A 10532-nucleotide genomic window follows, 5' to 3' on the forward strand; every position below is an offset into this window, starting at 1 on the left:
AAAAAAACTAAAACAGCTTAAGTGCGCGGGTGGGGAAGATGCCTAGGGAAAAAATTTCTTATGCAAATGGGTTCCTCCAACTGGGAGAGAAACTTTTAATTGCTGTTTCCTCCCTCCTGGATGGCCAAGCCAGGAGGGAGGAAACACTCCATGGGCACGTGACAGGAGGGGACGGTGAGCGGGAAACGCGGGCTAGCTGGCCATGTGGGTCCCTTGTTCCCTGAGACTGCCCTGAGGCCTGGGCCTGGGCAGTGGTCATGGCTCATTCCCACCCCATGTGGCCATTGCATGTAGCATGTACATGTGGCAGACATATGGCCATGCCCCCTAGCTGGGAGGGAATGGGGGCAGGGAGCTGCTGCTCACCCGTCCATCCCCTGCGCCAACCTGTGGCCACTAAAGTGGGAGTAGGGGACATGCTTCTAACAACAGACGGAAATTACATTATTCTAAATTGCACATCTGATGGCTGGGGCAAGGGCTCATTCTACCCAGTAACAGTTTGCATCAGCCTTCCTAACATGATAAAAGAGGAGATAGGTGCCATGACCATCCCAAAAGAAAAAGAAAAATGCCATAGAAAAGACTAGACTGGAACAAAGTTGACATTCCCAACTCCTGAGAGCAATAGGTGTGGAAAGGAGCCTCCTCTGTAGCTGTGCCACCATTCATTCTTAATTGGCTAATCAGAGGTTCAGTTTTTCCTCTACCTTCAGAAAAAGTCTGAGAACAAGAAGGCTGTGAAATGAAAGTAAAGGAGGTTTTGGGGGTCTGCATTTTACTCACCCTTCTTCAGGTGCCCATATGGGCCACCAAAATGATGTAGGAATTTTTTACCCCTTAGCTCAGCTAGATCAGGTTCTTGTCTCACAACCAGGAAAAATTAAGCGTGCAGACATTGAAGGGTGAATGGAGTAGAATTTATTAAGCAAAAGGAAAGTTATCAGCAAAGAGCAGGGTCCTGAAAGCAGGTTCCCAGTTGCCCCCTTCACAGCTAAATTCAAGGGCTTTTATATAAAGGCTGATGGAGCTGGGTTCCCTTTTGTACAAGGCACAAATTCCTGGTGGCTCCACCCTCTCCCCACAGTGCACGTATGGGCCCTTAGTCTGCTGCAGGCACGTTCAGGCAAGCCCCCTGTGCAAGTTCTACACAAAAGCATCTGGTGTAAGCACTTGTGGGGTAGATTGGAGATTCTCCAGGGACCCTCCTCTATCTGTCTAGGAGAGTTCTCTGCCTCCTGCCTCTATCACTGTAAGGCAAGCATTAACCTGATACCAAAACCATACAAAGACATTGCAAGAAAACAGGACTACAGAAAAATATCCCACAGAAACATAGACACAAATATCCTCCACAAACTTTAGCAAATTGAAACTAATATATACAAAAAGGATAATATGTCATAATTAAGTAGGATACATGCCAGGTATTCAACTGACTCAACTTTCAAAAACCAATCAATATAATTCACCATAGGAATAGACTAAAGAGGGAAAAGCGTATCATCATCTCAATAGACACAGAAAAAGACTTTGACTAAATTCAATATTCATTCATAATAAAAATTCTCAGGAATTAGGAATAGAAAGGAACTTCAATCTGATAAAAGACATTGTATTAGTCTGTTTTCATACTGTTATGAAGATACTACCTGAGACCTGGTAATTTATAAACAAAAGAGATTTAATTGACTCACAGTTATGCATGGCTGGGGAGGCCTCAGAATATTTACAATCATGGCAGAAGGGGAAGCAGGCACCTTCTTCACAGGGCGGCAGGAGAGAGGGAAGTGAGAGCACAGGAAAACACTTTTTAAAACCATCAGATCTTGTGAGAACTCACTCACTATCATGAGAAGAGCATGAGGGAAACCACCCCCATGATCCAATCACCTTCCTCCCTAGACATGGATTACAGGTCCCTGCCTCAACCCATGAGAATTACAATTCAAGATGAGATTTGGGTGGGGACACAGAGCTAAATCATATCATTCTGCCCCTGGCTCCTCCCAAATCTCATGTCTTTTTTACATTTCAAAACAAATCATGCCTTTCCAACAGTCCCCCAAAGTCAGAAGTCCAAGTCCAAAGTCTCATATGAGTCAACGCAAGTCCTTTCTGCCTAAAGCCTGTAAAATCAAAAGCAAGTTAGTTACTTCCAAGACACAATGAGGGTACAGGCATTGGATATATGCTCCCATTCCAAATGGGAGAAATTAGCCAAAACAAAGGAGCTACAGGTGCTATGCAAGTTCAAGATCCAGTGGGGGCAGTCATTAAATCTTAAAGTTCTGAAGTGATCTCCTTTGACTCCATGTCTCACATCTGTGTCATACTTATGCAAGAGGTGGGCTCCCATGATCTCAGGCAGCTCCACTCCTGTGGCTTTGCAGGGTACAGCCCCACTAACACCCTCTCCCTGGCTGCTTTCATGGGCTGGCATTAAGTGTCTGCAGCTTTTCCAGGCACATTGTGCAAGCTGTTGGTGGATCTGCCATTCCGGGCTCTGGAGGATTGTGGCCCTCGTCTCACTTCTTTACTAGGCAGTGCCCTAGTGGGGACTCTATATGGGGGCTTCAACCCCCCATTTCCCCTTTGCACTGCCCTAGCAGAGTTTGTCCATGAGGGTTTCACCCCTGCAGTAGACATCTGCCTGGACAGCTGGGCGTTTCCACACATCCTCTGAAATCTAGACAAAGGTTCCCAAACCTCAATTCTTGACTTCTGTGCACCCACAGGCCCAACACCACATGGAAGCTGCCAAGGCTTGGGGCTTGCACTCTCTGAAGCAATGGCCCATGCTGTACCTTGGCCCCTTTTAGCCATGGCTGGAGCTAGAGCAGCTAGGACATGGCACCAAGTCCCAAGGCTGAACAGAGCAGGGGAGCCCTGAGCCTGGCCCAGGAAACCATTTTTCCCTCCTAGGCCCCTGGGCTTGTAATGAGAGTGGCTGCTATGAAGATCTCTGACATGCCTTGAAGACATTTCCCCATTGTCTTGGCTATTAACATTCGGCTCCTTGTTACTTATGCAAATTTATGCAGCCAGCTTGAATTTCTCTCCAGAAAATGGTTTTTTTCTTTTCTACCACATGGTCAGGAGTTCCACATGGCTGGGGAGGCCTTAGGAAACATGCAATCATGGAGGAAGGGGAAGCAGGCATGAGAGTGCATGTGAAGGAAGAACTGTCAAACACTTATAAAATCATCAGATCTCGTGATAATTCAGTCACTATCATGGGAACAGCATGGGGGAACTGCCCCCAGGATCCCATCACCTCCTTCCCTTGACATGTGGCGATTACAGGTCCCTTCCTCAACAGGTGGGAATTACAATTCAGGATGAGATGTGGGTGGGGACACACAGCTAAACCGTATCAGGCATCCACATAAAACATAAACTAACATCACACTTAATTTTGAAAAACTGAATCTTGCTGCTAAGATTGGGCACAAGACCAGGATATATGCTCTCATGAATCCTATTCATCACCATCTTCAAGCTTGTAGTAGTATAACAAGACAATAGCAGAAAAAAAAAATGTTTGGACAAGAACAAATAAAACTGTTTTAATCACAGACAACAAAGAAACCCCTACAAACCCACACACACAAAGGAAGCTACTAGAATTAGTAAGGCCATGGGATATAAAGTAATATATAAAATCAGTTGTAACCCTACACACTGCAAAGAAAATTAGAAATTGTGTTGTTTTTGAAAGTTTCATTTACATTACCACCAAAAGCACAAAATGTTTAGTTACAAATCTAACAGAATATTGCAAGATATACAGGCTGAAAACTACAAAACATGAATGAAACCAAGTGAATCTAATTAAATAGAGTGATATACCATGAACATACATTGAAAGAGTCAATATTGTTAAGATGTCAACTCCCCAAAATCAATCTCTAGATTCAGTGGAATTTCAATCAAAATCCCAGCAGGATTTCATGGACATGCTGATTCTAAAATTTGTATGGAAAGATGAGGCAACTTAAATAGTCAAAACACTTTAAAAAACAATAAAGAACTAAGTTGGAGTTCTCACCATACCTGGTTTCCAGAATTACTATAAAGCACAGTGATCAAAATAGTGAGGTACCTGCACAAAGATGGACATGTAGGTAAATAGAACAGAATAGTCAGTCCTGCATAAACCTGCACATATATGATCAACTGATTTTTGACAAAGGTGTAAAAGGTTATTCAATGGAGAAAGGATTGTATTTTCACCAAACACCACTGGAACAATTAGATACCCACTTGCAAATATATATATATATAGTTTCTGATGACTTCGACAGGTAGTAATAGAGGATATATATATTTATATAAGTAATTATATATTTATATATTAAAATTTTTGTATAGGTTTTGTGAGGTAGGAATAAAGAACATATATACGCATACATATATATATGTGTTATATACATATATATGAGGTAGGAATAGAGAACATACAGATATGTGTATATGTATCTGGTAAGGGCAGTCATTAAATCTTAAAACTCTGAAATGATCTCCTTTGACTCCATGTCTCACATCTGGGTCACGCTGATACAAGAGATGGGCTCCCACAGTTTTGGGCAGCTATGCCTATGTGGCTTTGCACAGTACAGCCCCCAGCCTCCACCCCGTGCACCCTGGCTGCTTTCACAGGCTGGCATTCAGTGTCTCAAATATATGTGCGTGTGTGTGTGTGTGTGTGTGTGTGTGTGTGTGTGTATACTCTCTTTCTACCTTACAAAACCTATACAAAAATTAACTCAATATGAATTATATATCTAAATGTAAAACCTAAATTATAAAACTTCTAGGAGAAAATCTTTTTGACTTTGGATTAGGTAAAGAGTTCTTAGATATAACATCAAAAGTACAATCCATAAAAGAAAAATTGATAAATTAGACTTCATAAAAATTAAGAATTTATACTCTTCAAAAGACTGTTAAGAGAATGAAAAAGTAAACCACCGATTGTGAGAAAAAGTTTCAAGCTGTACATAAAACAAATATATATTCTAAATATATTTTTCAAATTCTGTCAAACTTCAAAAACAAGAAAACCAGCAACCCAATTAGAAAACCAGTAATGAGCAAAAGATGAGCAGAAACTTTACTGAGAAGATATAGTATTAATTATATATAATTATTAATAAAACTAAAATAAAATAAACTTACCATATCAAGTGCTACCGAGGATATAGAGCAAACAAAACATGCATACATTGTTGGTGGGGATGCAAAATGATATAACCATTTTGGAAAGCAGTTTTTCAGGATTTTTTAACTGATTTTATTTTTTAGAACGGTTTTAGGTTTACAGGGAAACTGAGCAGATAGCAGAGAGTTCTATCTATCCCTGCAGTTAATTTCCCCTATTATTAATATGTTACATTAGTAAGGTACAGTTGCTACAATTAATCAACCAACACTGACAGGTTATTATCAACTAAAGTCTATAGCTTATTCAGATTTTCTTATTTCGTACCTACTGACCTTTTCTGTTTCAACATCCCATCTAGGATACCACGTAATGTAAAGCCATCATGTCTCCTTAAGCTCGTCTTGGCTAGGTCAGTTTCTCAGGCTTCCCTTGTTTCTGATGACCTTGACAGCTTTGATGAGTACAGATTAGATATTTTGTAGGATATCTCTCTATTGCAGTTTGCCTCTTTGTTGGAGATGATTTGGTTATGGGTTTTTGCAGGAAGATCAAAGAGGTAAAAGTGCCATTTTCATCACATCATATCAAGAGTACATATAATCAACATGATTTTTGGCTGTTGATGTTGACCTTGATCACCTGGCTATGGTAGTGTTTGTCAGATTTCTCACCTTTAAAGTTAATCTTCTTTCCACTTCCCACCCCTTTCCATACCGTACACTTTAGAAGGAAGTCACTATGTTAAACCCATACTGAAGGAGTGGGGAATTATGCTCCCCCTTTTTTGTGGTGAAATACTTAAATAATTTATTTGGAATTCCTATGCATGGGAGATTCGTCTCTTTTCCCCCATTCGTTAATGTATTTAATCATGTATTTATATCAGTATGGACACATGGATAGCTCTTTTGTACTTTGGGTTACAATCCAATACTGCTTTCTTTACTTTGTTTCTCAAATTGCTCTAGCTTTGGCCATTAGGAGGTCTTTCAGTGGCCCTTGTGGCCCTTTAGTATGTCCCCATCAATGGGCTTTTTTGTTTTTATTTCATTTTGATACTGCAAGATGCTCTAAGTTCATTTTATTTATTTCCTGCCCTAGTCCTAGAATCAGCCATTTCTCCAAAATCCCTGGTTCCTTTTATTGGAGAATGAGGTATTAGAAACTAAGATTTGAGCACTAGATAGTAAGGTTTTGCAAGGCAGCAGCGAGGGTGGTGAAGGGGTGCCCGCCATTGCTGAGGCTTGAGTAGGTAAACAAAGCAACTGGGAAGCTCGAACTGGGTGGAGCCCACCGCAGCTCAAGGAGGCCTGCCTGCCTCTGTAGACTGCACCTCTGCGGGCAGGGCATAACCAAACAAAAGGCAGTAGACACCTCTGCAGACGTAAATGTCCCTGTCTGACAGCTTTGAAGAGAGTAGTGGTTCTCCCAGCACACAGCTTGAGATCTGAGAACGGACAGACTGCCTCCTCAGGTGGGTCCCTGACCCCCAAGTAGCCTAACTGGGAGTCACCTCCCAGTAGGGGCAGACTGACACCTCACACAGCCAGGTACTCCTCTGAGACAAAACTTCCAGAGGGATGATCAGGTAGCAACATTTGCTGTTTGCCAACTTTTGCTGTTCTGCAGCCTCCACGGCTGATACCCAGGCAAACAGGGTCTGGAGTGGACCTCCGGCAAACTCCAACAGACCAGCAGCTGAGGGTCCTGACTGTTAGAAGGAAAACTAACAAACAGAAAGGACATCCACACCAAAACCCCATCTGTACATCACCATCATCAAAGACCAAAGGTAGATAAAACCACAAAGATGGGGAAAAAATAGAGCAGAAAAACTGAAAATTCTAAAAATCAGAGCACCTCTCCTCCTCCAAAGGAACGCAGCTCCTCACCAGCAATAGAACAAAGCAGGACGGAGAATGATTTTGACGACTTGAGAGAAGAAGGCTTCAAACGATCAAACTTCTCCGAGCTAAAGGAGGAAGTTCGAACCCATGGCAAAGAAGTAAAAAACCTTGAATAAAGATTAGACGAATGGCTAACTAGAATAACCAATGCAGAGAAGTCCTTAAAGGACCTGATGGAGCTGAAAACCATGACATGAGATATACATAATGAATGCACAAGCCTCAGTAGCCAATTTCATCAACTGGAAGAAAGGGTATCAGTGATGGAAGATCAAATGAATGAAATGAAGTGAGAAGAGAAGTTTAGAGAAAAAAGAATAAAAAGAAATGAACAAAACCTCCCAGAAATATGGGACTATGTGAAAAGACCAAATCTACATCTAATTGGTGTACCTGAAAGTGACCGGGAGAATGGAACCAAGTTGGAAACCACTCTGCGGGATATTATCCAGGAGAACTTCCCCAACCTAGCAAAGCAAGCCAACATTCAAATTCAGGAAATATAGAGAACGCCACAAAGATACTCCTCGAGAAGAGCAACTCCAAGACACATAATTGTCAGATTCACCAAAGTTGAAATGAAGGAAAAAATGTTAAAGGCAGCCAGAGAGAAAGGTCGAGTTACCTACAAAGGGAAGCCCATCAGACTAACAGCTGATCTCTCGGCAGAAACTCTACAAGCCAGAAGAGAGTGGGGTCTAATATTCAACATTCTAAAAGAAAAGAATTTTCAACCCAGAATTTCATATCCAGCCAAACAAAACTTCATAAGTGAAGGAGAGATAAAATCCTTTACAGACAAGCAAATGCTGAGAGATTTTGTCACCACCAGGCCTGCCCTACAAGAGCTCCTGAAGGAAGCACTAAACATGGAAAGGAACAACTGGTACCACCCACTGCAAAAACATGCCAAATTGTGAAGACCATCGAGGCTAGGAAGAAACTGCATCAACTAAAGAGCAAAATAACCAGCTAACATCAAAATGACAGGATCAAATTCACACATAACAATATTAACCTTAAATGTAAATGGGCTAAATGCCCCAATTAAAAGACACAGACTGGCAAATTGGATAAAGAGTCAAGACCCAACAGTGTGCTGTATTCAGGAAACCCATCTCATGTGCAGAGACACACATAGGCTCAAAATAAAGGGATGGAGGAAGATCTACCAAGCAAATGGAAAACAAAAAAAGGCAGGGGTTGCAATCCTAGTCTCTGATAAAACAGACTTTAAACCAACAAAGATCAAAAGAGACAAAGAAGGCCATTACATCATGGTAAAGGGATCAATTCAACAAGAAGAGCTAACTATTCTAAATATATAAGCACCCAATACAGGAGCACCCAGATTCATAAAGCAAGTCCCTAGAGATCTACAAAGAGACTTAGACTCCCACACAATAATAATGGGAGACTTTAACACCCCACTGTCAACATTAGACAGATCAACGAGACAGAAAGTTAACAAGGATATCCAGGAATTGAACTCAGCTCTGCACCAAGTGGACCTAATAGACATCTACAGAACTCTCCACCCCAAATCAACAGAATATACATTCTTCTCAGCACCACACCACACCTATTCCAAAATTGACCACATACTTGGAAGTAAAGCACTCCTCAGCAAATGGAAAAGAACAGAAATGATAACAAACTGTCTCTCAGACCACAATGCAATCAAGCTAGAACTCAGGATTAAGAAACTCACTCAAAACCGCTCAACTACATGGAAACTGAACAACCTGCTTCTGAATGACTACTGGGTACATAACGAAATGAAGGCACAAATAAAGATGTTCTTTGAAACCAACAAGAACAAAGACACAACATACCAGAATCTCTGGGACACATTTAAAGCAGTGTGTAGAGGGAAATTTATAGCACTAAATGCCCAAAAGATAAAGCAAGAAAGATCTAAAACTGACACCCTAACATCACAATTAAAAGAACTGGAGAAGCAAGAGCAAACACATTCAAAAGCTAGTAGAAGGCAAGAAATAACTAAGATCAGAGAAGAACTGAAGGAGATGGAGACACAAAAAACCCTTCAAAAAATTAATGAATCCAGGAGCTGGTTTTTTGAAAAGATCAACAAAATTGATAGAAAGCTAGCAAGACTAATAAAGAAGAAAAGATAGAAGAATCAAATAGACACAATAAAAAATGACAAAGGGGATATCACCACCGATCCCACAGAAATACAAACTACCATCAGAGAATACTATAAACACCTCTACGCAAATAAACTAGAAAATCTAGAAGAAATGCATAAATTCCTGGACACATACACCCTCCCAGGACTAAACTAAGAGGAAGCTGAATCCCTGAATAGACCAATAACAGGCTCTGAAATTGAGGCAATAATTAATAGCCTACCAACCAAAAAAAGTCCAGGACCAGATGGATTCACAGCCGAATTCTACCAGAGGTAGAAAGAGGAGCTGGTACCATTCCTTCTGAAACTATTCCAATCAATAGAAAAAGAGGGAACCCTCCCTAACTCATGTTATGAGGCCAGCATCATCCTGATACCAAAGCCTGGCAGAGACACAACAAAAAAAGAGAATTTTAGACCAATATCCCTGATGAACATCAATGCGAAAATCCTCAATAAAATACTGGCAAACTGAATCCAGCAGCACGTCAAAAAGCTTATCCACCATGATCAAGTGGGCTTCATCCCTGGGATGCAAGGCTGGTTCAACATATGCAAATCAATAAATGTAATCCAGCATATAAACAGAACCAATGACAAAAACCACATGATTATCTCATTTGATGCAGAAAAGGCCTTTGACAAAATTCAACAACCCCTCATGCTAAAAACTCTCAATAAATTAGGTATTGATGAGACATATCTATGACAAACCCACAGCCAATATCACACTGAATGGGCAAAAACTGGAAGCATTCCGTTTGAAAAGTGGCACAAGACAGGGATGCCCTCTCTCACCACTCCTATTCAACATAGTGTTGGAAGTTCTGGCCAGGGCAATCAGGCAGGAGAAGGAAATAAAGGGTATTCAATTAGGAAAAGAGGAAGTCAAATTGTCCCTGTTTGCAGATGACATGATTGTATATCTAGAAAACCCCATTGTCTCAGCCCAAAATCTCCTTAAGCTGATAAGCAACTTCAGCAAAGTCTCAGGATACAAAATCAATGTGCAAAAATCACAAGCATTCTTATACACCAAAAACAGACAAAGAGAGCCAAATCATGAGTGAACTCCCATTCACAATTGCTTCAAAGAGAATAAAATACCTAGGAATCCAACTTACAAGGGATGTGAAGGACCTCTTCAAGGAGAACTACAAACCACTGCTCAATGAAATAAAAGAGGATACAAACAAATGGAAGAACATTCTATGCTCATGGATAGGAAGAATCAATATCGTGAAAATGGCCATACTAACCAAAGTAATTTATAGATTCAATGCCATCCCCATCAAGCTAC

The sequence above is a fragment of the Pongo abelii genome, chromosome 12 (assembly GCF_028885655.2).
Source record: "Pongo abelii isolate AG06213 chromosome 12, NHGRI_mPonAbe1-v2.0_pri, whole genome shotgun sequence".
Lineage (NCBI taxonomy): Eukaryota > Metazoa > Chordata > Mammalia > Primates > Hominidae > Pongo > Pongo abelii.